Source organism: Charadrius vociferus, unplaced genomic scaffold (assembly GCF_000708025.1).
Source record: "Charadrius vociferus isolate BGI_N301 unplaced genomic scaffold, ASM70802v2 scaffold141, whole genome shotgun sequence".
Classification (NCBI taxonomy): domain Eukaryota; kingdom Metazoa; phylum Chordata; class Aves; order Charadriiformes; family Charadriidae; genus Charadrius; species Charadrius vociferus.
In genome coordinates this window covers 3,283,956-3,288,547 of record NW_009647743.1, presented here as the reverse complement: position 1 = coordinate 3,288,547, position 4,592 = coordinate 3,283,956, and the positions used below count along the sequence as shown (strand labels likewise).

At 42.8% G+C, this 4,592-nt stretch overlaps 1 protein-coding gene across 1 annotated transcript in view; it reads left to right on the top strand.

The window, feature by feature from the left end:
* Positions 1-4,592, top strand: part of GALNTL6 (polypeptide N-acetylgalactosaminyltransferase-like 6) — a 312,073-nt gene that overhangs the window by 22,018 nt on the left and 285,463 nt on the right. The window lies entirely within an intron of this gene.

The window sequence follows — 4,592 nt, the reverse complement described above, 5'->3', positions numbered from 1 at the left end:
GGGTGGTGATCCCCTGGGGCAGGTTGCCCCGAGAAGCTGTGGCTGCCCCATCCCTGGAGGTGTTCAAGGCCAGGTTGGACGGGGCTTGGAGCAACCTGGGCTGGGGGGAGGTGGCCCTGCCCAGGGCAGGGGGGGGGAACCGGATGGTCTTGAAGGTCCCTTCCAACCCAAACCATTCTGTGATTTTTACATTTGTGTGTTAAAATAAACTCCTTTTATTTAGCAAACATTTAACATGTGGAAAATTCTTTTTCTCTATTAGAAATGTTACTGGATTAAAGGATGCTTGAATGCTTGAATTAAAGGGTGTGCTTAAATATTTTTGCGAATTATAGGATTGACTTGATGTGACTGTGAAGTCTTACCTGAGTAAACTAATAGCAGTGAGTATAAACAGTAAATAATTCAGATTTGTACACAGTTCTTCCCCACAGACACTGAGTGGCTTATGTTCTTTATCCACTTAGTTTCCTGTGTTAAGATGTCAAGCGATTGCTTAGCTGCCTTTAACTTATATGGCAAAGCTGATCTTTTTTATCGTGTCCACTGAATTATAAATAATGTTCATCTGAATTATAAAAACAACCCCCCAAAAGAAAACCCAAAAGACCCTGAAACCAGAACCCGTTGCAATGTGTTTTATTGTTTATAATTTTAAGCTAGGTCCCCTGTCATTGCGTGCGGAAGTAGTGCAGAACTCTTATTGCATGTTCAAACTGATTTACAGCTGATATATTTTGCCAACAATACCCCTGGTTTCTTTATAATTATCATACCTGGCAACTGGACCAACATGGCTTATCCAGAGCATTATTCTACCACATATTTGTACTGAGTGTACACAACGGTTTTTTATTTTCTTGTCTCTCCCTAATCCTCTTCCTTTCGTGCCATCTGCTGAACAAGAGGGTTTATTCTCCTTCTGCGGTATCTGTACGTAATACAAGCAGGGGATGCTTTAAGCGAGGTCTTCTTGAACTATCAGTTATCACAAGCATAAAACTTAAAACCTTTAGGGCTAGGCATAGAGTGTAATGTTTCCTAGGAGACCGTAACATCTTTGAGTGGGGCTAAAAAAGCCTTCTGAAGCATCTGGTATTTGGGCAAGCCAGTAATTTAGCTGAACGGCTAGAATATCTTATTCTACCATTTTTTAATCTGAATATCTATGGAGAAGCATTTTGAGATGGTGTGTTAAACCCTCACAGTAACATGATGCGAAGCAATGCAGAGATGTCAACTCCGAAACCATCATAGCGTTTTAAGAAAAAAAAAAAAAGGTAGCTTATTTTCAAAATGTTTCTTACATTAAGTACTGAGTTAAAAATCAGTGTAATGACTGTGTAATCACAAAGGTTCGGCAGCACTGTATGAATTAAGCAGTGCCGTTAGGGTTCCCATGCAATGGAGCATTCTGACGGCATTTTTGGGCCCAGGTTGAATATATGGGTTGTTCTCATGCTTTTGGGTTCTCCTTTCCCCCCTCCTTGAGAAATTAAACCCCAAGTAACTGAACTAAACCTTCTGATTGCCCTTAGTTTCTGGGGTTGTTTGTGCTGCAGTTGTAAACCAGCCTCAGAGAGAGCTGTTATCAAGTCAGTGCTGGGTTGGTTGGTTTGATCCATCGCTTTTGGGTGAGCCCCCTTTTAAACCCAAGGAGGCCAAAAATTCACCATCAGGCTTTTTTCCTCTCTCTCTCTTCCCTCCAATACTCGGTAGCCCTGCTGCACTTTCTGAAGTGCTATTTTGCCTTCAGGCAGAACAAACCGTATAGGAGGGCTGATATCTGCCTGCTGAGGGGTTCAAAGTCACCGCCTGTAGCCAGTAACGGGATACGCTCTTTTTCACCAGGATTTTACTCTTCTTGCATCGGGACGTTTCCCCTTGCCACCCTGGCGTTTGAGGTAAACCTGTGGATAGTCCAGCTCCAAACCACTGTGCAGCGGTGGCAATTTCCATTGGCTGTCTAGGAAAGCAAGTCAGTGAGAGAAGAGAGTTGTAAAGTGCTTGTGATAGTTTGTAATGCTGCGGAGACTCACACACGGCCATTTTCTGTGCAAAGGGAACCCTTCAGGCCTACAGATTATCCAAAAGTTGTACATCTGTTTTGTTTTAACACCGATGTTCTAAGCTCTCTGTTTCTCTCCTCCCAAGGTCACTCATAAGAAGTGGTCTCTTTTTACCTGAGCTCTTTTCGGGAAATTAGCCAACTACTTCCAGCTGGATGTGGTCGCTGCCACCTGAGCCCTCGCTAATGGGATGAGCTGCGGGGCGAGAGAGCAAGCAAACACGAAAGCTGGGAGAAACATCCGCGGGATTCAGAAAAGCCCACAAGGCTCTGTTAATGCTCCATGTGTATATTTTAATATAGCGTTAGGAAAGAATCGTGCTTCACACCTTCTAGTGCATCTCATGGCCCAACTTACTGTCTAAGCGCAAAAGTGATTTATGTACTGCGGTTGGTCAGAGGCTTCTGCGACACGAGGTGAGAACGTTCAGCCCCTGTCCGAGTTGCGGTAGGTAACAACCACGATGTCTCTTCTCTCGGCTGACGCACAGCAACAGGCTCCGTATTCAGTGAGGAAGAGTGGAGACTACTTTAAAAGTACTGCTCTTCAGTTTCGCTAGCAGGGCAAAATATGAAGAAACTGTCACGCTATGGAAAATATTTATCTGCCAAAACAGAGTCCTTTAAGAAGAGCAAAGCAAAGCAACCACTTACCTTAACACAGGGTGAATAGCTGGAATATAGGGAGAACTACAGTGTAAAAACATCTATTAGCATAGTGTGTCTTATCATACAGGTCATTTATTCTGGAATTTCCATTATATAAGTAACTACTTGGATAAATCTCTTAACGAAAGCAAATTAAAATAGTTACTTTGGGTCTACTTAGAATATGTGCTGAAAGAGAGGGGCTAAAATTTCTATGTCTTGGGGGCTGAATTACATTAGCTTAGTGTTACTGTCTTCTGAAACACATCTGATGTAATTGGACTATTGAATTTTGAGTAGTACTCTGACTCGTCAGCTGCTTCTTTAATGTTATAGTTCCCTCCCATATTTCATATGAAATCATCAAGATTCATATAGAATCTTAGTCTCAGATTTTGTATTACGTGAGTGTTATGTGCATATTGGGGATGTCTGAAAATAAAAATGGCAAGATACCTGCTAGTAAAAAGTTGGCATAAACAAAGGGGTTTTGTAATACAAATTAACTTTTTTCCTTTGTAAGTAACATTAATTATTTTCATTAATAATTTGAATTAAGTTATATGCACATAGTTTGGGATAGAAAATGTTTATCTGCAAAAATTTCTCATATTGAGTAACTACAGCATCTTTAATTGCGTATTCTATGTATTTAATGTTTTGTGTGTGCGCAGTATGAAATAGAGCGTTGCCAGAGGCCAGTAGGCTCTACGGACACCGCTGGGTGTTTCTCTCAGCTGGCAGTTGTTTTCCTCTTCATCCCCTCCCGCAGCTGCCCCTGATTAGCTGAGGATCAGGTGGCCTTCGTCACTTATCAGATCCAGCTGGGAAGTTGATTAATTTCTCTAAAAGAGCTCAGGTAAAAGGAGGGATTTTCTCCCCGGCGTGCCCAGAGGGAGAGGGCTGGAGAGGTTATAAGCTGATCGATTAGCCACAGAGGAAAGTGTCTCTTCTTGAGAACCTGAGTAGGCATGAAGGGCTTAGAAACTCTGAAGTTCATCCTCTGCAAGAATGAGAAGGCTAAAAATAGTTGAGAAGAAGTGAAGGCTTTCATGTTCTGGTTTTCTTTGAAGTGGCTTTGGTTGTTCTCCGCTCTCTGACTGGAAGAGATAGAGGTATAGTCGCCTGAGGTAGGTACTAAGCAAGCCAAGCGACTGACGATGAGAGCTAACCTGGGAATAAAATGCTGGAATAGAAAGTCTGTGCTGTGCCAGGGTATGAGCAGATGATTTCTTGAGGGAACCCAAGTGACCTGTTTCTGAAACCGACTCAGCGGTGCTGAGGCATTAGGAGCACTGAGTGCATCTGGCCGCTGCCTTGGAGCACGAGGGTGTTCAAGGAGCCCCAGGCAAAACACTTGGTGTCCTTACCGTGTGTTCTGGAAAGCTGCACACCTGAGCTTCAGCGCTGAAGGTGTTTTGGAAATGGTAAGTGGGGAGGAGTGCTAAAATGTAGAGCAACCGAAGGAGCAGGTTCTTTGTTCTGGGGTAAAGGAGTATTGCTGGGACGGATCCATCTGTTGGTAGTCTTGCTATGAAAGCTTGATTCTGATGCAAAAAGGTCTTAGCTTCATTTACAGTTTAAGCTTTTATGTATGAAATGGCTTTAAACTGATTGTGTCTCTGGCAAGAATGAAAGCCAGATGAACTGGGTGAGTTCAGAGGGACTTTTGAGTCCCTTTATTTGTACCTAATTTGCCTTTTTATAATGGAAATAACAAGAGTGTCGCTGAAGACACTGCAAGAGATTCCTTAGAGGCGTTCTGGGCACAGTGTGCTAACTGAAGTTCAGTCTAACTTATTTTTATCTTTGTAGTCTGTTTTGCGTTATCAGTTTGATGCCGATAATTGTTTTGTTTCGTTGTAGGGCAAGGGGA